Source organism: Dermacentor andersoni, chromosome 2 (genome assembly GCF_023375885.2).
Source record: "Dermacentor andersoni chromosome 2, qqDerAnde1_hic_scaffold, whole genome shotgun sequence".
NCBI lineage: Eukaryota > Metazoa > Arthropoda > Arachnida > Ixodida > Ixodidae > Dermacentor > Dermacentor andersoni.
Window position 1 is genome coordinate 148,291,395 of NC_092815.1, and position 24,900 is coordinate 148,316,294.

The 24,900-nt window shown below is 44.9% G+C and overlaps 1 protein-coding gene and 1 long non-coding RNA gene across 5 annotated transcripts in view; one reads left to right on the forward strand and one right to left on the reverse strand.

Moving 5' to 3' along the window:
• Nucleotides 1-24,900, reverse strand: part of LOC126540946 (uncharacterized) — a 235,580-nt gene that overhangs the window by 150,109 nt on the left and 60,571 nt on the right. For 2 of the 3 annotated variants that reach the window (XM_055076151.1, XM_055076150.1), the window contains exon 2: nucleotides 17,463-17,595. The exons of the other annotated variant lie outside the window; for it this stretch is intronic. The gene's annotated coding sequence lies outside the window, so the exon portion shown is untranslated. The remainder of the gene's footprint in view (nucleotides 1-17,462; nucleotides 17,596-24,900) is intronic. 3 annotated transcript variants of the gene reach the window in all.
• LOC129387295 (uncharacterized) overlaps nucleotides 1-24,900 on the forward strand; it is a 53,836-nt gene that overhangs the window by 14,064 nt on the left and 14,872 nt on the right. For both annotated transcript variants that reach the window (XR_008614570.1, XR_008614571.1), the window contains exon 2: nucleotides 8,623-8,865. This is a non-coding gene — a long non-coding RNA (uncharacterized lncRNA). The remainder of the gene's footprint in view (nucleotides 1-8,622; nucleotides 8,866-24,900) is intronic.

Below are 24,900 nucleotides of genomic sequence, written 5' to 3' on the forward strand. Positions count from 1 at the left end.
GGGCAGTAAAGAGAGCTGCGAGCTCTGCTGCCGTCGATGTTGTCGCGTGGGTCGTCTTAAATTTTATTGTTGTAGCTTTCGCTGGTATGACGATTGCCACCGCGTAGCTGCTTGGAAGGACAGATCCATCAGTGTAAATATGCGTAGAGTCACGGTAGTTCTCGTACAAATATAGTAGCGTGAGCTGTCTAAGGGCTGGTGATGATAGATCAGCCTTGTTCGAGATACCAGGTATTGCGAGGTTGATTTTAGGCTGAACGAGGCACCATGGAGGGATCAAAGGTCTCGCAGCCGGAGTGAAACAAGCTGGCAATGATTCATCATATTCAGTTATCGTTTGGCTGAAAGATGTGTGTGATCTGTCCGCTGGTAGAGAGGCTAAATGGTGATGAGGAGTCCTGGCTAGATGCCTTATATGGGTCTTGAGTACTTCAATTTCAATGTGGGTCTTAACAAGGTGGTCTCTAGCGATTGCTATCGTAGCCACTGTTGAAGCGCTGTGAGGCAGGCCTAGACAGATTCGGAGCACTTGATCCTGAAGACTTTGTATTGCGCGTAGATTCGTTTTGCCTGTGTTGTTTATTGCTGGCAAGCTGTATCGCAGAAATCCCAGAAAAAGCACCCTGTACAGTTGTAACATGGCACTTGGCGACATTCCCCAGGTCTTGCCAGCGAAAAACTTGAACAGGTGGCAGATGCCTGTCAACCGTTTTTTCACGTATGATATGTGTGGGCTCCATGACAAGTCCCTGTCGATTATGACACCTAGAAACTTGTACGATCGGACCCGTCGTATTATTTGGCCATATATTATTACACTGTAGTTTGTCATGGGTTTGCGCGTAAATGGCACTACTGCGCATTTCTCGGAGGAAATTTCCAGGCCTCGATTACGGAGGTAGATAGCAGTTTGTGTGGCGGCTCTCTGAATTCTCGCTCGCAACTGTAGGCGTGTTACTGCAGACGTCCATATGCAGATGTCATCCGCGTACATTGATAGCCTGACTGTGGTTGGCAAGTGCGCAAGGAGAGCAATTAATGTTAGATTAAATAACGCAGGGCTAAGTACACCGCCCTGGGGGACGCTGCGGTAGCTATAATGTAGACAAGTATGGCCTTCCTCGGTGCTTACAATGAAGGATCGCATGAATAGATAGCTCCGTATCCATTGAAACATCCGACCACCCACTCCTACCTCTGCGAGAGCAGAGAGGATGGCTTCATGCGTAGCGTTGTCACACGCCCCTTTAATGTCGAGGAATAAAGAAACGCAGAGACGCTTACGGCATTTCTCATGTTGAATGTAATGTAGGAGACCAGGTCGCCGACGTTATCGATCGATGATCGACCGCGTCGGAAGCCCGCCATGGCATCTGGGTAGGTGTTGTGGTACTCCAAGTACCACTCCAGGCGTCCTAGGACCATCCTCTCCATTACTTTGCCCACACAGCTCGCCAAAGCGATCGGACGATATGATGAGAGTTCCAACGACGACTTGCCAGGTTTCAGCAGTGGAACAAGACGACTTGTCTTCCACGTTGTTGGTAGCGTGCCATCTCTCCAAGATTCATTGTACACCTCAAAGAGAACTCCTCTCGCTCGCTCCCCCAGGTGACACAGAGCTCGAAAGGACATTCCGTCAGGTCCTGGTGCTGATGTGCGGCTACACAAAGCTAATGCTGCCTTAAGTTCGTGGATTGAGAATGGTAGATCCATCTGGTGATCACGTGGTGGCGGACAGCTGCTCGAAGGCGATGGAATATTGGTAGCTGTCAGTCGGCCGGATAATCTGGCGCAGAAATCCTCTGCCACGTCTATCTCCGATCTCTTTTGAGAGAGGGCAAGCGCCTTGAAGGGGAATCGCTGTACGGGGAGTGTCCGGAGACCGCGCACCGTTCTCCATAGTTGCGATAGAGGCTTGCGTGGATCTAGCGACTCACAGAAGGCAGTCCAACGTTGCGATTCGAGCTTGTCTAACCGGCGCTGTATCTTCTTTTGCGTGCGCCTGGCGGTCCGTAAATGGTCCATTGTCTTCGTACGTCGGTATCTTCATTCAGCACGTCGTCGGATTGCTCGAAGTCGTTCTAGTTCCACATCAAATTCATTCAGTTTCGAAAAGCATGTGAGCGTACTTGATTTGATTGATTGACGCTCTTGATTGCCTCTTCCAAGTCGAAAGATGGATTGGCGTCGCAGTGTTCTCTCATAATAGACTGAAATTTAGGCCAGTCCACTCTTTGGATCGTATCCTGTATTTAGGAAGGGGACAATCCTCTGATCTTGATGTACGTGGGTATATGGTCGCTTCCGCGCGTCTCTATGTCCGCAAACCACCCTGCATGTCTGACAAGGCTTCGTGAGACGAAAGCCAAGTCAAGACAGCTGCTGTACGTGGAGCCACGTAAGAACGTAGGATGTGGTGGTGGTGGTGGTGGTGGTGGCGGTGGATTGTAGCAACAGGCGGGTTTAGCCTGGCGAACAAGGCCGGCAATTGCTCCGCCCTAGCGTTTCGCACAATAACGCAGGACTTCCATCATTCAGCAGCCAAAGTTCCTTACTGTAGGCGAAAGATACCAGAGCTCTGCCTCTTGCGTTGATCATCGGACTTCCCCAGTGTGTGCGATGGGTGTTGAAATCTCCAATGATGACCCAGGGATTGGAAGTTGATGAAAGGATGTCTCGTAGTTTTTTGTAATCAAATCGACTTGACGGAGATAGGTAGGCGCCTACAAAAGTAAAGGCCAAATTATTTTTCCTAAAGTTTAGGCATATATATTGATTATTGTCATTAGGTGGTACAGGCTGATGAGTGTAGGTGAGGTCACGGCGAATAAACACCAAAACCTTAATGTTTTCATAAACAGTTGACGACATAAATGATTCATATCCAGAAAGCCTTATTGTGTTCGATAAGTTCGGCTCGCAAATGACGATAATGGGAAACATATTGGCGTACACGAAGCGACGGAAATCCGAAAGGCGTGCTTTGACTCCGCGGACATTCCACTGAAAAATAGCTGCTTGTCGGACCTCTTCCCTAAAAGACCATGGCTGTGGAGCCATGATCTACTCAAGGGTTGCAAGCACCGGACTCAGAGTGTCCAGTACTTGAAGCGCACTTCTGGCAGACGGTGTGTGCATGTTGCTTAGCAACACGTGAATGGCATTCATTAAAGGCCTAATAAGTGCTATCACTTGCTCATCTCTTTTCCGCGACTCCTCGGATGCAGCACCTTGCCGTACTGGGGGCGGCTTCTTCTGTGGCTCTTCTGGCGGTCGTGTACGCGGAAGTGGCGGCCATTCCTTTGTGGAGAGAGATCTGGCAGTTTTCTCCCTTCCAACATCGGTGTTCGGAGTGCTGGTAACTTCCGCTGATGGTGCTGCTTGACGAGTTGACTTTTCCTGAAAGCTTGATGCTTTCCGTCGTGAAGACCTTCAACGCTGACGTCGTCTTCGCCGTACTTTCACAGCGGCCTCTTTGTGGGTAGAGTTGTCTCTCACCATTTGTTTATGAATGGTGATCTCTTTCTTGGTCTGGGGACAGTCTTTGGAAGAGACGCAGTGATCACCCTGACAGTTAGGACACTTCAACGTGGTTGCGCTGCAGTTGTCTTCTGAGTGGGGTTCGGCACATCGAGGGCACACTGCCGAATTTCTGCAAACACCCTTCAGATGTCCAATCTTCTGACAATTGAAGCATTGCATTGGTCTTGGAATAAATGGTCGAACCTGGTGGCGAAAGTGGCCGACCTTCACGTAGGGTGGAAGGCAGTCGCCTTTGAACGTTATCCTCACACAACGTGTGTTGCCGAGGCGACCAACATGCACAATGACGTTGTGTTCGCTTGCTGGTTTTATGAGAATTGGGAGGTCTGCATTAGATATTTCATTGTCAATGTCATAGATGACTCCTGTTATTGTGGCACTATTCGTTGGCATGACGGATCGGAGCTTGATGTTTCCCAGCTGCGTTACATGTTGTAGTGTGGTCAGCGCGCTCGGGTTCATCACATCGATTGCCAGGATGTTTCGCCTAGTGTTTATCCTGACATCCTTGATCACGTTTGGCACGGTGTTTTCTAGATACACGGACAGTGCTTGCCTGTTAAGGACGCGCAGGTTGTTGGTAGCGTTCTGTGGCACAAACAGAATGGAGTGAGGCGATCGTTGAGGCGCTGTTTTCACAGTGTTCGAGCTGGACGCCGAAGATGAGTTGATAATGCTTCGTTTGGCCTTGCGGTACTGGACAAGTGGAAAGCTGTCTTCCGAGGACTCGTCACCTGATGCGGAGTATGGCTCTGTATCGTCGCCACCACTCGACGTATTTCCTCGCTTCCTCGAACCAATGACCGCGGGTGAACGGGAACCGGGAGGATCCTCGGGGTGTTGTACATCCATCACCGCGATGGAGGGTGCGGTAGAACCCACAGGTGCAGTGAGAAGTCCAGAAAAGCACAGAGACGGGCGAGATATGTTCCGCAAGAGAAGCACTTCGTCTTCCAAACGTTAACAAAGCAGGCTTAGTGGTTATGCGCTTAAAATCAGCAACGTATATTTATTGATCCACGTAATTATTACTCATATTTCTTTTCGAAGTTTTGCATGACGACACACTTGAAAACGTTCATGATGGAAAAAGCGCTTCTAGAACGGAGACTCCACTAAGTATTCCTTTTAGTAGTGCCTGTTCCATCATAAACGTTTACTAACACGCCCAACTGACAGCTATTAAAGATGTCTAAGAAGGCATTCTCAGCTGCTTAGAAAGACTACGCTAGTTAAAAATTTTTAAATCTATAGTCTGCGTCGCAAACCAATTTTGTTTTATATTTACGACAGCTTAAACTGCATATCCTCCTGCAGAACAGCTGTCAGAAGTTCGCTTTCAAATACACGCAATGTCATGCAATGTCAGCTTTGTTGTGAATACGTGACTCATCGCTCAATAACAAAAAATTATCAAGAGAAAGCCTGCTTCTGACGCTAGAAGCCGCAGAATGTCTCACCACCTAGTGTTAATATGTATAACATTGGTATCGGTTCGCTTTAATAATGGTTGCGAACCATGTTAAAAGCAAGTATTCTACTTCTCAGTTGTCTCTATTGCACATTTTATTATTGCGATAGCAATTATATGGATACTCCAGGCGCATTTCTGCAGTCATTGTCGCCGTTGCCGCGGTGTTCCTTATAAAGTCCGAGCACGATAACATGGTCGCCGCGCGCCGCATGCTGTATGTGCGAGTTAAACGCGAGGGCCACCCGACGATCGCGGCTGTATTTCGCGCGCACAGAAGAGGAAAGGGGGAAGAAACGCGCCATCGTCCGTCGCCGTGAAGCACCCGTGTGGGGGGAGGACGGGGGGCGTTCAACTCCGGCGGCCGTTGCGTATGGCAAGGCCACGCGAACACCGTTACTCCAAAGCGATCTGGGATGTGGACAAAGTACGCCGAGTGCTGGTGGCTTCGTTTGTGCTGTGCTTTCGACGCTTAGTTCGTGTGGCAGAGAGAGGCAGCACTAAGGTCAATTCGGCCACTGCTGTTGCCGCGCTTGCTCAATCCAGCGTTCTGACAGCGAGCATCCGCGGTCATGAAGTCAAATGTGTTCATTTTTACCTGTGCGCTTGTCACACCGTGCTTGGTAATTAGTTATTAAGCGAATGTTTACAAGTTTACATGACCGATAAAACTACTATACTTACTTCATATACCTGTCTACTAATTCGCTTCGCAGAAATGCTTCGCCTATCAAGTGAAACTGCGACTTTTTTTACTAACACAAGTTAAGGAATTGCTGCATTTCACCAAATATAATAAAATAACCTTTCGTGTTAGGGTTATATAATTTGCACTGTCCCTTCGATAATATTTCTTTAGAGGCCGTTGCACTCCTAATGCACGAAATGCTTTTAATGTATACCGTCCGCGTATAGTGTTGAGGCATTCTTGTTATTTCATTTTGTTGCATTCCAGCCGATACTTCTGCACACGAGGTCTCCGGGCTAGTAGGAGGGCGCCCGCAAGGCACTGCTTTCGACGGCTGTTTGATTACGAACGCGGGCACTAAGCACGTGGTCGCGAGCTTGCTGACGGCGCTGGCCAAGCAGCTCTGGCGAGTCCATTGACTCATGTCGCAAAATATGAAATTCCTTATCGAGCCAAAATGATGGCGTTCGTCCAAAGACTAAAAAGAACGAGGCTGCCTGTGTCGTTGTCCGGTTGGCTGTTTTGATGGCAAAAACGGCCTCAGTGACGAGACCTCAGCTCATTTGGGACGGGTTTACGTAAGAGGCTAGGATATCAGCAATAGTTCGATTCAGGTGATCTACAAGGCCGTTGCACAGTGGGTGGTTGACTGGAGTCGTCGGATGATTTATTCCCGCTCTGGCTAAAAGCGAGCTCAACTTGAGGCACGAAGCAGGCGGCACGATTAGTAAGCACACAACGAGTAGTGCTATGACGCAGCAGAAGCTGTCGTTCTAGAAACGTGACGACGTGCTGTGCATGATGTATCAGGAACTGTCTTGGCCTAGACCCATTTTGTGATGTGCTCGACTGCAACAATGAAGTACCTCTTGCCATCTTCAGTTTTGGAAGTAGACTTAGGTGTTGTAATCCAATGGCTTCGAAGAGGAAATGAAGGGGTTTGGATGCTTGGTAGGAGGTGTCAGTATGGTGGCGGCTTTGCGAAAGTGGCAGATTTAATACGATGTTACCTGGGATTGTAGGTCAGGATGCATGTTTCGCCACCAAAAGTTGTCCGTGACTCTGGCGTTATACCGTGCACGGCCAAGATGAACAGAAGTGGGCGGGTCACGTACATCCGTGAGTACACAGGATTGCAATTGTTCAGGCACGACAGACAACCAAAGACGAGGACGTCCACGAGATCGACGAATGTGCAACAAGAGGCCGTCCTCAATTCCGTAGTACAGACTTAGATTCCTGAACAGCGACAGCAGTTGGTTAGATCTGTCACCGAGAACACGGACGATAGACGCAAGTTCCGTATATCGTGCTTGCGCATTTCGCAAACCTTCAAAGACTACAATCTGAACAGCAAATTACGAGACGAAATCAGAATCGTCATGGACCGAGCCACTACTGTGAGCACCTTCGAAGTCATATTATTGTAAGTTAATGGACAAGCGCCCCAATATCGAAGTCTTGGGCTTCGGCCACTGAAGCGCTGTTGTGAATTTAAAGTGACAGCTGTAGGCGTCACGTCAAATTTTTTTGACTGCCTGCACAACAGCAAGACACTCCAGTTCGCAGGAGTGACGGCGCCGCTCGAAATCCGACAATTGGTGACTGGCATACAAGAGAACGAGTTCTTGCCCGGTAGAGCCTGCTGCAACAAAGCACCAGCGATTCTGTGGTGGCTGACATCTGTGTGGAGAACAATGTATGCGTTTTAATTAAAATGAGCTACGGTTGGTGGTCGCAGCAATGTTCTTGTGACATCAGCAAACGCGGCATCTTGGCTTGGGCCCAAGTCCCAAGCCGCATTTTTCTTGAGTAAGGCTGTCAGTGGTATACTTTGTTTACCAAAATCATTGATAAAGCGCCGGAATTATGAGGCAAATCTGGTTACGACTTTCAATCCTTTCGCTGTACAGGGTGCTTTGTAATCCGCTTGAGCGCATAGTTTTTTTCATCGCATGGCTGAACCGTGTTGGGTCACAGCGTCCCCAAGTAGGCGACCTCGTTGTTGCCCCCACCCCCCAAAAACAGACCGCTTCTTCGGCATAAGGCGAAGTACTGTGGCTGAGAGGGCATCCAGGGCTGCTCTAAGGCGTTGTCGGTGGTCATCGAACGTCGCAATGTATAGAATTACATCGTCGATAGATACAACAGCCGTGGTTCACTTAAAGTGTCCCATGGCCCTGTCCGTTAGTAGAAGAAATGAAGCGAAGAAAAAAAAAAGGCGGACATGGTATCTGCTGGAGACATAACTGAAACCACTCGAGGTGCTGCCATCTCCAATGTTTCACACACACGTTCGGCAACCGGCACCAAACAATGCTGTTCAGCATCGTTGTGTGCCGGTTCAAAATCATAACACAGGTGTGACTCTTGCGGCTGACTGAGGATAGGATGCTTCGCGGTGACAATATCGCCTTTGAAGGGGCGAAGTAAATGCACTCTTCAAATAAGAAATTTCCCATGGCGGTATCCATGTATCCTTGTAGCATGTATCCATGTGCCATCCGGGGTGTTCAAGACACATGTGCCTGCCACGGTTGCTGCTGCACTAGCACCGTGAGGAACGTCGTGTCGATATCCAGAAGAACATAGACAACTTTTCAGAGTCACACGCCTCCTTTGGTAGTACTGACAGATATGAAGAGATGGCTGCCAGAATGCAGTAAAAGTGACGGCTGGAACTTCCAGTACGCTGTTTCCGTGGTGTTTGCACTATTCGACAGCGGGTTCAGGGAGAAAACCCTTCTGTGACATGTGCCGCTTTGCACCGTCTGCATCCCAGTACTGTGGGCCAAAAGCGGACTGCCTACAACTAAAAATTCCATTATGAAAGTATTTTCAAGGGCATTAATCTTCATTAGGGCACGGCAACTATCTGGCGGACAGTATGAATGAACGGCTACTGTTACTTTTCCAGATAATGCCCTGGTTTTGGATTACGGCAGCAATGGCAAGGAGCACTCATGAAAAGCACGGCAAAATCTTGCTTCATCGTACAGGCGAGGAGATGATGGCCACATTATTGGCTGACCGAAGGCCGTCGACGGTAACGTCATCGGCAAGAAGAATACAAGAGGAGCGGCACGACATCGACCACATCAGAGGGCACGGCAACTATCTAGCGGACAGTAGGAATGAACGGCTACTGTTACTTTTCCAGGTTAGTTCTGGGAATCATACTGCTTCCTACCGTAGCGACGATAGGTTTTTGTTGGTTCTGCCGTGCCCTCGGCGGTGTTGTGCTGTACTAATTGATGTTTGGTCTATGATGCTATTGTTGTCGACATAGAGAGATGTAGAGGAGAATCCTGGCCCTCCGATAGCGTAAATGTTACAATTTTGGACAACCAGGCTAAATCGGACAGCAGGCTAAATGCTATTTTAGAGGAAGCCTCAGCACTAAACCTTAAAACAGACCGACTAACCGATATTCTTGAGGTGGTCCAGGAAATGAAAGTTAAGATTGCTTCTCTTCAAAAGACTGTAAGGTAGCAGGATGAACGATTAACAGAGTAAGAAAATGGAAGCAGATGCAACGACCTTGTAGTTCTTGGTGTTCAGGAGCGGAGCAAAGAATCTGAGGCTGACTTGAAGGAAGCTGTTGTGAATGACATATTCGGAAAGCAGTTGCGCGCTCAACTAAAGTCAATAGAAAGAATTCACCGCATCGAAAAGAAACACCCAACAAAATGTCGACCCATAATAATCAAATTTCTTGACGGCAGGGAAAAGGATAGCGTGCTGCAGAATTTCAAAAAAAAAGAAACTAAAAGGGAGCGCTGTAAGCTTCAGCAATGATTATGCGCACGAAACTGTAGTAGTTCGCAAAAAATTGTGGGAAGGTGCTGCTGCGGACAGGGCGAATAGCGAAAAGACAACCCTCCTCGGTGACAAGACGAGCAAGTATACATATGGGAAACAGCTCGAAATGAGCGATGCCCATATCAGAATCGCCGAGATAAAATCCATCAAAGCACACGTTCTGAAACCGGCATAGCGCAAAACAAGCATTCGACTCGGAATAAGCCACATGAAGCATAGCTACGCTTGATTCTCTTGAACGCTCATAGCATTACTAATAAAATTACTGATCTCGAATATATTTTACTGTCGGCGAACCCTCATGCAGTGTTAATAACCGAAACCTGGTTAAGCAGCTGGATACCAAGCGATTGTATTGCACCGCAAGGGTATAACTTGTTTAGATTGGACAGAGATGCAAGAGGTGGGGGCGTCGCCATTATTGTCGGTCCATAATGGTAGAAAGCAATATGTCAGAGTCAGTGTGGCGTAAACTAATTTCTGGGAACATTGCGTACCTTGTTGGAGTAGTTTACAGGCCACCAGCCACTCCACCTGAATTTTTAGATGTCCTCAACGAATTTCTCTGCACTCATGTAAACAGAAGCACTCGACTAATATTGGCTGGCGACTTTAACTTAGGACACATTGATAGTGGATTTGGTGTTCCTGTCCAGTAATGTCAGAGCTTATGGCTTATCAATTCTGGATGGTATATGTGACCATAAGATGGTTTCAGTAGGCATACTTCCCTCCTCGTGCAATCATTCTGCCGACTGAGGGCGTAAAGGACGAGTGTCGATTAAAGATTATGAACAAGCAGATGATAATTCGGTTTTGGACTATTTAGAACAATAATTTGACGAATTTGAACTTGCCTCCCAGTCGGAGTCAGTCGAGGAATTGTGGCGGCGATTGAAATGTATTATTACAACTTGCGTCGACAGATTTGTACCAAGTCGTTACAAAGAAAGAAAACAGAAAAATTCATGGATAACTCGCGACATTGTTCACATGAAACGTAAACTAAAAAGGCTACGAAAACAGCCAACGAAGCTACAGGAACTATCACAAGTGCAGAGCAGCTTTAAAACAGCATTATCAGAATCAAAAAGAAAGTTCTTCAATGAGACACTCGGCAACTTCATTAAAAGTGCACTACAAAAATATTGGCGTTTTCTGGGAGCACAGAAAGCAAAAATAGAGCAGATAACAATAGAAGGTGACCTTGTGACAGACACGCAGCAGATAGCAGATGATTTCAATGAGTTCTTTCAATCGGTGTTTCACAGAGATACAGATAATCACGTCACAGATGACGTAAACTATTCCTGCGCTTTTCTTTACGGAGCCGCTTTCGTTTTGCCAGGAGCGCGTGTTTCATCAACAACTAAACTTTGATTCAATGAACGCCAGTGGCCCCGACGGAATACCGACGGTATTCCTGAAGCGATATGCCGAGTGGATGTCTTTTTATTTAGAAATTATTTTTGAACACTCTTTACGGACTCATTCCCTTCCAGAAGATTGGCGCTGCGCTGCTGTTATTCCGGTGTTCAAAAGTGGAGATCGCTTACTTTCAAACAAATATCGCCCTGTATCCTTGACATCTGTATGTTGCAAACTCATGGAGCACGTAATAGCAAAACACATCACTCATTTTGTGGATACAAATAAGTGACTTTATATAAATCAGCATGGAGGGCCTCTCAACGGTTACCCAACTAATCGAAACGCTTCACGATTTTTCAGTGGCTTTAGACGAACGCCAACAAATTGATGTGATTTGCGTTGATTTTAGAAAAGCGTTTGATAAAGTGTCGCATAATAAACTGCTTTTCAAACTCCGCCAAGTAGGTATCAAAAATGATAGTTTAAAATGGGTTGAAGCATATTTAACAGGTCGGAGGCAAGTTGCACGCGTTAGTAACTGTGTGTCAGGATCCTTGGAGGTATTTTCTGGGGTACCACAGGGATCGATGCTAGGCCCATTATTGTTTTTGCTTTATATAAAAGATGTAGTTACAGTTGTTCAGCCGCCAGTGGTGTTGAAGCTCTTTGCAGATGACTGCTTACTTTATGCACCAGTTACCTGTAAAATCGATCAGGTAAAACTTAATCAGTGTCTCGAAGGTCTTCATACTTGGTGCCGGAAGTGGGACATGGAAATTAATTATTCCAAAACCACCGTCGCGCCCATTACCCGAAAGAAAAACGTTGTTTCCTTCCAGTATTGCATTGGAAATGTTATTTTGACAAATGTGTCTAGTTTCACATATCTTGGTGTATTGATTGCTGATGACCTAAACTGGTGCAGCCATATTGAAAATGTGTGCTCTGCATCGTACAAAAAGCTGTGTTTTCTTCGAGTAAAGCTACGAAACGCAACCAAAGGCGTCAAGCTAATGGTATACAAAACTTTTATTCGACCTGTTCTACAATACGCTGCCGTAGTTTGGAGTCCCCATCAGAAAGGTCTGAACGCTAAACTGGAAAGAATTCAAAGACTCGCAGTCCGATTTATAAGTTCTAGGTACAAAAAGACAGGCTCGGTTATCGAAATGCGAGGTTAATCTAATTTGGAATTATTAGAAATTAGGCGACAGAAGAACAGGATAAAATTATTATTTCAGTTTCTCTAGGGTCATATAAAGATTGATAAAAACAGGTACATACGTGCACCTGATAGACTTAGCAAGAGAATAAATCATGGTGCAACCATCCGTCCTTATGCTACCCGCACAAACGTCTTTCGTTATTCGTTTTTTTCCTGACGTCATCGAAAAATGGAATGGGCTACCTGCACATATTGCTGAATGTACTGATGTAGAAGCGTTTGGAACTCTTCTTGACAGTTTCGTTCCTTGAAATTAATTCGATGTTTTGTTGGTGTTCTGCATTCCTGTCAATCATTCTATGCCATATTTTTCGATGATGTTTTGTTGAAGTTTTATGATACGTCTAAGTTCCTTCCATATCAGTTTTGTATTTGTGATGTATTTCCTGTCTATAATGACCGTCACTTGAGGGTTAACAGTATGTTTAGATAAATGGATTAATAAATTAGAGCACGGCTGGCCTTTCGAAGCTCGGTGCCATTGATACATTCCAGCCGTGCTTCTCGGGCAGGCAAAAGCACGTGGGCTGCGTCGACAAGCAGTGAGCAACATTATACATTGAAACCAGCGCTCGTCTCAAACAGTTCCCTAATATTTCGGACAAGAAGAGCGGCACCGATAAGCACATACTGTGTATCAGCCTCGACTGTTGCACAGGAGGGGGGCTGGTGCGGAAACAGGGAAAGCCGTGTGACTGCTTTCCTCGAACTAGGCTGTTGCCGGGCAACATCGTTGTGTAGTGATGCGAAGTCCGTTGTTCCTGTTTTCTTGTGATTGCTTACGGAGAGGACCACAGAATGGTTTGACTGATGTAGCTGGCTTTCTTTGAGACCCTTGTCAAAGCAAAAGCCAGCTTTTGCGATTTCCGTAACATCCTAACCTTGTAACGTAGATCCGAAAAAATGAGATGCTTCTAAGGGCCGCTGCTTTTGCTGACATTGGGAAGGTGAAGATCTGCGCCTTTCTTGTTCGTGATATTTTGTAGCAGGAAAACGTACCAGGGCGGCCTCTGCCTGCAAAGTATGTATCCTCCTATCCCCGCACTGTTGAAGGGTGCTTCAAACGAAGAAACATATGCACATGCGAATACCCAATAGCATTCACAAAGCAGGTTGTTTCCTAAATTGCGGCATTATAGATTCCAACCTCGAGAAATATTTCAATACCAGCCACCTAATGAGCGCTGCTAGCTACTGATACCATTCTTCAGGATGTTACTGGTATTACAAATCTCTCGCGTAGCGAAGTTGTTTTCTGTGGTCATCGCAATAGCGATCGTCAAAGATTTGGTGGACAAACGCACAATCATCCAGAGGTCCAGAGGGAACACTTTACAGCAGCTCGATTACAGGGTCCCAAAAATTTAAGTGAATGTTCCCGCCTTCCTGACATTGGCCCAGGCGTTTCCAGCGGCTACTACATCCAACTGCACACGGTGCGCCCTACACGAGGTAGAACCATGCAACGTCGGCAACATTAGAGCTGCTTGGTACGACGGCCTAGGAAGCGATATGCTTGCTGTTTGCGCACTCTCTGGTTCCATCCTCAATTGCAGACTTCAACTGCACGACACGGTTCGGCAGCATTACGAATGCGGGGGTCAAAATAGCGATTGAAATATCCACCGAGGTAGCAAGCGATACCCACCATGGTGGTTTAGTGGCTTTCGTGTTGCGCCGCTAAGCACAAGGTCGCCGGATCAAATCCCGGCCACAGCGACATGATTTCGATGGGGACCGTATGAAAAAAAAAAAAAAAACACCCGTGTGTTTATTAAAGGTACTCGTTAAAAAATACCACGTGGTAAAAATTAATGTGGAGTCTTCCACTAAGATGTTCCTCATATTCAGATCGTCGTTTTGGCATAAAAGCCCATCAATCAATTAATTAATTAAGAACCGATGCTCGAAGGCTGTCCAGCTGGCTGAGATGCTTGCGTTGGCTTGGTCATCGTGCCTTGATAAGGCGTTAGCACAACCGTCCTGGTGCAACGTTGTGGGTGCTGATATGGTGCGCTAGCACCGCTTGCCACCAATTATAACGGAGACCCCGCCACGCCGACCTATACAATGATTTTATGAGTTTGGGAAGTTACCGCAAGCAAAACACTAGACTTGAAGAAAGGGGCAACACGAAACGGTAGGGACAACTGATAATTTAATGAAACGAACGCTAAGCTTACATAGATCAGACACACGTGTGCACCCGAAAAGCAACGTAAAAACCAATAAAAACAGAGAGCGACCTTATGCCGGGGTGCGATACAAATAAAAGGATAAACTCTGGCAGGCTACTGAGGCACCGAACACGTGTGTATCACATAGAGAACACATAAAAATTCTTTGAGAAACCACAACTGACGGCGAGCTAACGCAATCACCATACTTAAAGCGCCCCATGGCCACTGCCTCTACAATCTCTCTTTTCACCTGGCCATTCTTTCTGCCGATAATCTCATTCTTGAAAACAAAGGAGAGCAGTCCAAGCAACTACGGCAATGAATACGCAGCGATTCAAGCGGCCTGTAGCCTCATCATGCTTTACATCAGCGCTTTTAAAATCACGTCACCACAAACAGCTTTCTAGTTTTCAACTTCAAGTGGGACGACTGGAAAATGCTGGTTTTCCGAGCTTTCTTTTGCTTTCAGTTGCTGAATCATTGCTTGTCACGCTTTGTAGTAGGAAGAATTTTATAGTACTTCCCTAGATAGAAACGTTTTCCCATAATCTTAAATAGATTTCTGGTAAATATGTGCTGGATGCTGTCGTTTCAGCTCCTTCTTAACTTTCGAAGTTGTGCAACATGGTGGCAAAGAGAACCACACGCTCGGCCTCCTGTGAAATGAAGCGTACAAATGCGCATGTGCCATGCACGACACATGTCATATATAAGATTCCACTAAAGTGCGGCACATACTACATTGGACAAACCGGTAGGGGCATTAACATTCGCTTTCCTGAGCATGAACGTTCGCTGGCGACAGGTGGAGGGTCGAACTTGGCTACTTATTGCCGTAGTTGCTTGGGCTCCTCTCCTTTGTTTTCAAAGGCTGGGATTATTGGAAGAAAGAATGGCCAGGTGAAAAGAGAGATTCCACAGGCAGTGGCCGTGCGACGCTTTAAGGATGGTGATAGCGTTAGGTCGCCGTCAATTGCGGTTTCTGAGAAATAACTTTTATTTCTTTCCATGCGATACACACGTGTTCGGTGCCTCGGTAGTCTATCAGCACTTATCTTAGTATTTGTATCGCATCCCTGCTTGGGGTCGCTCTGTCTTTTTATTGCTTTTACGTTGCTTTTCCGGTGCACACTTGCGTCTGATCTGTATAATAAGCTTGGCATCGGTTTCATTAAATCATCAGTTGTCAGTACTACTTCGTGTAGTCCCTTTCTTCAAGTGTCGTATTTTGCTTGCGGTAACTTCCCCAACCCATGAATCACCAATTGGCCTACACCCACACTCTATGTTACCTTACTTCAAAAGTAGGCACTTTTATATGTTCCTTGTCGCTTGGTGATCAATGCGCACTGCGTTGCAACATCATAGCTTCCTCGACGTGCAGAGCTAAGACTTATGCTTATTGCCTACGAATGAACGCCTGCCCTCACGATGTGTATTCGATGTTGGGCGTTCTAGACCCGTCTGATTGCCATTGGAAGAAGGTTTCAAAAATCTCGAAAGCGGAGTGTTGGAGACAAGTCGGAATCTTCAAGGAATGGCCTCGCACCTTGTCCTTTCCACAGGTGGGGGACGGTTCGTTTGGCTAGAGGCGTCGGCGACACTTCAAACGCGCAGCGCAGCTTTTTCTGGAACCGAGTGCATGGACGGCTTCCCAAGAAGGTAAAAGGGGAAGTCGGTGGTGTTACGTTCACCTATTTAGACAACGCAACAGTTCCTGCTGAAGTAGAAGCAGTGCTGCAGCATGGTCCAAAATACAGCCCATCCCCTTCGGTGCAATAGATGGATTTGCTCGTGGCTGTGCACCGAATAGCTAACAAGGCACCGCCTGTAGAGTAAGAGTCCTGCATTCTTGAAGGAGTTGGTAGTCTGCGGTCTAACTTCACCAAGAAGGATATCTCTAGTAATGTTTCAAAGGATGTTGCCGGGCATTTCTGAGAGCACGGCCTAGCTCTTGTCATGGCCGACAAGGACGGCAGGTTTACAGTGCTTCCTGGAATTTCGTTCAAAGAAAAAGCAAAAGCTGCTGTAAGTAAGAACTTCAAGCTTTCAAGCCAGGGTGCTTCCAAGGTAAAAATGAGGGCCCTTGCTCTGCTGAAGGTATCCAACCTGGAGAAATTGGGAAAACTGGTGTCGAGCCGTAAGTTGAACACACTTCGCATTTTTTTTTACGGCCAAGACCCACAAGGAGTCTTGTACATTCCGAGCTACTGCAACGAAAAGAGGAACATGGCAAAATCGTGTCAGCAAGTTTGCTCAGACACAACTGAGGCCACTGATGCCAGTTCATCCGTACAAGATTAGTGGCTCAGACTTTTTGGTTGAACAGCTAAAGGCTGGCATTCCAGGAGCCAACAGCACTTTGTCAAATAATTTGGAAGATCTGTTGTATTCGGTGCCGTATGATGAACTTCTTGGTGCTGTTAGGGAACTCACTGACCTTACAGGTACTGTCGATTTCCAGAACTCTTATGGTGTGTTCTCAGATACTTTTGTAGAGCAGCTGACTTTTTACCTGAATTCGACAATTGTGTCCTTTGCAGATAAAGTGTATGTCCAGAAGAAAGGCGTATGCATTCGGTCCAGTGTCGCGCCAAAGCTTTGTGAAATATTCCTTGCTACTTTTGACCGTGCGCTCAAACTTAAGTTGACTCAGCCTTCAATTTTGACAATTTTTAGAGGCGTAGAAGATTTTTAATAATACTAAAGCTTTCACTAGACGACGACCTTAAAAAAGTGGCTCTTGAGATTTGTCAGAATTTTCCAGTTGCTCAAGCCAGTTGAGCTTCAATGACGAGCTTCTACATAATGGATAAATTTAATTTTCAGATTTAAAGTTAGAGTTTTCGTCCACTGCCATGCTTGCTGGGCCTTCGAACACCAGTCAAAAAAAGCATTGCTGCCTTTTGATTCATTTCATTCAAAGCATATAAAGCGGGGTTTAGCCTCATCATGTTTTAGATCAGCGCTTTTAAAATTACGTCACCACAAACAGTTTTCTAGTTTTGAACTTCAAGTGGGACGCCTGGAAAACTCTGGTTTTCCGCGCTTTCTTTTGCTTTTAGTTACCGAATCATTGCTTATCATGCTTCGGAAAAAGGATAAAGAACCATCAATTTCTAATGAACAGGTTAGTAAGAAGAACTTTGCACGGCTTACCTACATACATAAGGTTTCCCATATTCTTAAAAAGACTTCTGGTGAAGATTGGGTTGATGTTGTCCTTTCAGGATCTTGTAAAGTTTCGAAGTTTTGCAGCATGGTGGGCAAGGAGAACGACGGGCTCGGGCTCCTGTGAAATGAAACATACAAATTCGCATGTGCCTCGCACGACACGTGTCATATATAATATTCCACTAAAGTGCGGCATATATTACATTGCACAAACCGGTAGGGGCATTAACATTCGCCTGCGTGAGCATGAACGTTCCCTGAGGGCTGCTCGTGGGTCATACTTGGCTATTCGTTGCCGTAGCGAGATTGTAGAGGCAGTGGAAATGCGACGCTTTAAGGATGGTTATTGCGTTAGCTCGCTGTCAGCTGCGGTTTCTCAAAGCACTTTTGTTTCTTTTCATGTGACACACGTGATCGGTGCCTCAGTAGTCAGTCAGCGTTTATCTCAATATTTGTACCGCGCCTCTGTTTAAGGTTAATCTGTCTTTTTATTGGCTTTTACGTTGCTTTTCGGGTGCACACGTCTGTTTGATTGTCATAAGCTTGGCGTTCCTTTCATTAAATAATCAGTTGTGAGTACCGCTTCGTGCTGTCCCTTTCTTCAAGTCTCGTGTTTTGCTTTCGGTAACTTCCTGAAATCATGAATCAGCAACTGGCCTGCGCCCACACTCTGCTATGTTAGTGCACTTTATTGAAGCACTGGTCTCCATCTTCTACCTTCTGCCACCTCACATTGCCAATCGTCTACCCCACTCAAATTCTAGCCAGCGCAAACTGTAAGAATAATAAATTAAACCAACTATCGCCAGCAGAATGTTGATTTATGGTCTCGTATATTAAAGAAAATGCCGAAAAAATGGTAGATGAAAAATTCAAGTGGGAAGCTTATATATCGGTCACTCAGCGCTGAAATTGGATATCGAACTTCTGTAAAGTGCATCCGTTAGCGAATGTAAAGCGTATAAATTTAATACATGAGTTTACAGCTCATCCGATGATGTTTACAGTGTTTACGCTCATTTCCTACAGGGCTTACTCACACGCTTGGACAATGGAGACCGACGTATATTACACGAATCATGTGAAATAAATCAATTTTGCTCGCTTTAGATTTCTGCATTGGCGCGGCTTGCAGGATTATAATATCGCTACTTGCTCCTGTGTTACAGATGGAAACTTGGTGGTTCAGTTGTTTCCCGATTTCCTATTTTCAAGCATTCTTCTAAAGAAGTTGGCGTCCTAAATAAAGAATCTGGGGCCCAATTCACAAATGTTTTCATTCGTAAGTGTTGTTCATCATTGGCTGATCGCCTTCACTAATAATATGTTCCACATCACAATTGGCTGGCACGAACACTTTTAGCGTAACAACGTATTTTGTGAATACGGGCATTCATTTCGTCACTCGATACGCTTCGACTGTTTCTCTTTATGGCGAAAAAAAAGTTGGACGAAACCGGAGCATTGAGTAAAGCATGAAGCAGCCTCGAAGAAGACGAACACAACAACCGAGAATGCACCCAACAGGACGAGTTGCTACTACGGAGCATTCGATGCCGGGAAAATTAATGTGTCCCTTCCCATGTATTTGCATAGGTGTCCGGAGATCCCCAGGTAAGCCTACTTTTAAGGCGCTATGTCAATACCATCGCAAGCAGAATGGCGTTGCAGAACTCTTGAAGAACGTTCACCGCTTTAAATCACGGCGGATTAAAGGTAATTCTATCTTTGAATGCGCGAAGCTTTCTGTCAACAAACTGTTTTTACTGCATACACAGCATGTCAGCTTGCGACAAATCTGTTCACTCGCGAAGTGGATTCGAAAAATCGTGTAAACATCGTAGATCGCTCCTTTAGAACTCTTTCGACCAATATTTCGAGAGAACGGATAGCTTTAAGCGAAAAAGAAATTGAAGCGATATTTGCGCCCCACTCTCAACACACACACCACAAGTGTGGAGCTCGCAAGCTCGTTGTCGCAGATATCGGAGCGCTGTCACGTCCTTTTGTTCTCTGTTTGCTCAAAAAGCATAAAAACGTTTCTTGCTACGTTCTTCCGTGAGCTTCAATTCGCTGGAATTTTTCGCTATATTCTTGCGCATGCTGGCTCACGTTATAGCGTTACAGGAAATACGCCAGAAGAGTTTGAGGCAGTTTTGAGGGCAGTTCCTTGCATGTGATTAATTCGTTGGCATACGAAGTTCCCTGTGTTCTATAGACTTAAGTTACCTCTATCTTTCTTGACTATAGTGCACAGATTGAGTGCAACTAACAATGTCGTTGTATGCCTTTTTTTTGCGCTTAACGCAACTTTGAATAAAATGCATAATGCCAAATTTTGGCGAATATGGTGTTGACATCGAAAGAGAGTTGATATAAACTAACGAAGTGACTGCGTTTAGAAACAAATAAAGAACATGAATAATCCCAAATTATCCTGATAATCCGTACTTAAGTCCGAACTCGCAAAAGTCGTTAGTTGTCATTTTCCTTCCAGGGTTAATACTGGAAAGCACAGGGCTGATAAACCCTGGAATACAGGAAACCCAACGAATCTAGCAAAAAGAACCTCTTTTTCAAGCGCTTCTGGTTAACAAAGAAATAGTGATGTTCATGATAGACTTGAACAAAGCACAGTGCACTAGAAGTAGTAATAGAGGCTAAGCATAGCTTTTATATTTTCTTAGAGAGAAAAAGTATTACTAATCCGCACGATAAATATGGGAAATCAAATAAAATGGACTTAGTATCCCCAACATTATCCATGGCCAAATAACCTTAAAGGAAGACGCGTACAAGGCACTCTGCTTTAACAGATATTTTCAATCTGTATTTTATGAACCGTTTCAAAGCAAAGTGGCGTCTGTGATTCGCAAATTTTTTTAGCCCATGGGTGACATTATTGTCTCCACGAATGGTATACAAGCACTCATTTGAATGCCGGAACTGAAACTCAGTACCGGGGTTTTAGATTATTTTCAACCACGCATTGGATTGATGTGCATGAGCCTTGGTGCCCTTTCATGATGTGTTGTTTTCTAAGTCTGTCGAAAATCAGGAACACCCGCCTGATTGGAATTTTGCTAATGTGGCACCAATATTTCAATTCGGTTATAAAAATAGCATCACTAATTGCCAACCAATTTCTTTGAGAAGCATCTGCTGGAAAACCTTTGAGCATCTAATCTACAGAAGTATTTAGAATTTTAAAAAATATTTGAAAACCAAGCACTCCCTTTATTTAGTTCAACATGGTTTTCGTGAATAGTACTGTGTGCTACAGGATTCTGTGAATTTTCTCATGATGTCTTACGAGAGGGGGCTTTAAGTTGACTCCGGATTCTTAGATATGCAGGAGGCCATTAGTACTGTTCCATATGCTCTCTTATTAGATAAATTGTCATTTGAAGTCAGCCTACTACTGTTCTTGTAGAAAACATAATGTTGTAGTAAACGGTTCTTTGTTTATTGAGGTAACATCCGGGCCGCCACATGTTTCTGTGTCAGGAAGAGAAGTTTCCTTAGTTTATATTAATAATGTTCGCGAGCTGTTAACTTCAAATATCAGGTTACACGCGCATGATTGCGCCATTGAAAGATAAATACGGTTTACAGAATGTACTAACATCTCACAACTTGATCTTGACAATTTCGTTTCATGGGGCGAGGACATGAAATCTGACCGAATGTAAATGCTGCGCGTTTTTTTATTAGTTTTTCCAGCAAATCCAAACCCTTCCATGCTTGTTATAGCTTGTGTTGTGCACCGCTCGGCCATGTAGAACGTTTCTATTTTATTGGCATCTATTACACTTCTGACCTTAGTCGGAGTGGACACATAAGTTATGCGAGGTATTTCTATGAAGAGTTTAACAAATTTTAAAGGTCGTATATAGAAGAAGATAGTAAATCCTAATCGTTATTCAAACAGGCGAACATTATTTGTACAAAAAATCTAAATATATGTTAGACTGAATTGTGAAAATTCACTAAATTTTTTAACTGAATATCTTACGGCACATAGTACATTTCACTAATTGTAGGCGGTAAAATCACACGGCGTATCCACTCAGAACAAATTCTCAGAATGACACATGTTTTGAGACATTAATTACTGAAAGTGGCGGTCCCGTTATCTTTCTGCTTAAACTGATAAAGCGGCGTTTTCATAACGAAATAAATTGGAGGCAGCGCATTTTTAAAGGAAGTCTAATGACGGATTTCTCCAAAGATCTACAAAATTCCTTCGAAGTTAATATGCTTGGCTGTCTCATCTGCTTCAATTTCTAAATCGGAGTGCGTTCAGAAAAGTACTTAGTCACAACCTGATCAGTTGATTTTTGTACCTAGCTGATCACGCATTTTAATTTATCGTGCAAGTACTATCCGCCTCTTTGAGTGGATCATTTAAAAGAATAGAACTCTGCTATGTGCCACGGGAGCTTTCTTTGTTTTTTAATTGTCCGAAGTCTTCACAGAGGCACATGGTATAACAGGTAAAGCCAGCAGTGACCTCAATTTCACTACACGTAATCCTAAATCTGCCCAAGAAGGCCTGAGGTAAGCTTCCAATGTGACCAATGTGCGAGCAATATTTCAGTATGCTTGTACAATGTTGGATCCTCATAGCCAAACGCTAATATAGAAGCTTGAAAGCATCCAAACTGTGCACAGTGAACTGGTGTTATAAGCGTTTGAGGAAAGAATTAAACTTCTGCGACAAAAAATTTTTGCAATTTCATTGTTATTGATGAAACTGCTATTAATAAAATTTCGAAATGCTAAGCCCATACTACAAATCGCACACAAATGATCATGCTGAAGGAGGTCGAGAAACAAGATGTGGTATTGATATATTTCTGCACTCATTTCTTTCGTTTTGGGACTCATCAGTGGAGGCAGTTGAATGCTAGTGTTGCGGATGTTTCCGCAAATATGTTTTGCTCATACTGGCCAGCTGCACGTTTTAGTTGAGTGCACAAATGGCGAAAGTGCCTGTCATTCCCATGTCTTTATTACAGCGAAGATGTTAGACTCACGGTCGGCATTTATCGTGTCCGTCCGTGAACAAACATCTTCAGCAATGGCCCATACCCCCTAAGCAAGCGAAAGGGCCATGACTCATCCCTCTCGTAATGCAGATGCTACCAGAACACAGCAAAATGAAGCGAACAATGCATACATTCATTGAATTTACCCACATAACAGAAAGAACAGCATGCGTTTTAATAAAGAACAAGCTCAAAACAAGCATCTGAATCATCAGCAAAGCATTGCATACCCCTCTCAGCAGTCGTAGTGATGGTTTTGCAACAGCTTCGCTGGACATCCCCTTTCGCAGGGCCGGGATGGCGAGTCACTTTTTTTTATTATCTTTCCAGCCCCCTACAATAATGCTCAGCTGCGCGATGCAGCTTCCTAAATAAATAAATAAAATTGACGCCAACAGTAAACCAAACAAGAAGTCTTCGGAACATGAAAGACCTCTCTATGTGGCCTTTGTGAATTCCTAAATAGGGATCGATTCAGTACTATCATGATGGCGCCGCGTAGTCAAGGAATATCGGAAGCATAAGTGAATATCTGATGGAATACCTGAGACATGCCCCTGGAGTCATAATTATTATCAAGAAAACCTGAGCCATGTGTACTAAGAAGTGTGTTAAGCAAGGAGACAATCTATGCAGTCTTATTTACTGCATGAATAAGAAGGATTATTCGAAATATTAGATAGTTGTACAAATACTAAATGTCAGTGTACAACTGAAACAGCCGAGCAATCTGCGGCTTTTATATGAGTTCGTATTCAGGAAGATTACTTCAAGAAATTGCTGAGGCTTTCAAGCGCCTATATATGTTTCCCATTTCGAAATAATAATAACAGCTTGGCAAGAAACGAACGCTCGCTAACTTGCAGTTGGCAACTTGAAAGTACGCAGTAAGACGTTTACCAGTGACCATTAGTCACGCTTTTATTAGGAGGGATCACGAGAACCATATTCGATGACATATGAAATGTGCTGAAACGCAATTCTGTGTGAAGCCGGCGGCTTAATTCCTTATATCCTGAAAAATAATTGAGGTAAATTATTGAATTAAATATGTTGAGTGAATTTTACATGTTTAAAGGACCATTACGCGATTTTTCACCATGTCAAGGACAAGGAATTTTTAGGTTCCTGAGACCCCATGTCACGCACCTCACAATAGAGTTGTTCCACAAATTCAAAAATAATTTTAAATAAGCAAGAAATCACGCTACGAAAACTGAAACCTGATCGCGTAGCCGAGCGTGCCTCTTCGTGTGACGTTATGAGCGGGGCACCAGCTGGGAAGGTGCTGAAGGACTGCCGGTCTCGCCCGCGGGGAGAACGAAAGCGGCGAAGAGCTGACGCTCAGCTGATTCGTGACCGCGCTGGACCTTCGGGTGACGATGTCAGTTGCATCAGACCTTCGTATGTGTCATAGAGTGGCAGCTATCATTCCCCATTATTCAATAGCCTCAATTCACCGTTCGCATTGGACCACCACCACGAAAGCCAGCGCCCATGCTCAACATATCAGGACGCAACATGAAGACAAAAGTATCCCTTGCCATTGGTTTTAAACGTGCTGTTACTATATGAAATGTTTGACCCCTTCCCAGGGAACCGCTTTGCACACTCAATATACTACGTTGTGGAGCACCTCTTTTACATTGGTATACTGAAGGATGCCAGTCACAGTCGAAAGCACCCACCTGTGCATTCGTCTACATCTGCAGCTCCGTAGAGACCGGTTGTCGTACATCACTAACATCAAAGATTGCCAGATCGTAGCAGAACATGCAGATACTGTGCATGTACGCGCAGCTGCATCACTCTGAGCCCCGCTGATATGAACGATCGCACACCTTCCGAAACAGCGAGCAGGGGGCCCTAGTACGGGAGCGTTGTTATGTTGCCTACTTATCATTCTTTACTCTCTTCAAGCACGCAATTAATGTGTTCCATAAAGTATACATAGATTAACACTTTACACTAGATATGGTCCTTCATGTAGAAAACGAGCAGTTCTCTCGCGAGAACGCGAGGCCATTATTGACACCGTTGGCAACTGAACGAGGCGGTTATTTACGCTGCTGTATGGAAAGGGTCTCCACTTGCTGCCCATTTAGAATACGAGGCAAACACTGTATCTAGGAAGCCAAACAATAAGTGAGCATAATAAAACCTAGATATATATACACCCAGGTACGTAGTCCCATTTAATTTAGGGAAGTACCGGCGAGTGCGAATGGCAGCCTTCGAGAACGGCAACGTGCCGCTGTTTATAGTGCGCCGTGTAGTCGCTTGTGGCTTTTTGTGTGCGTTTCATGCCTGTATGGTGAAAACTGAACTACAAAGAGGAATTTTCTGATGGCTTAATTAGCTTCAGCTCAGTC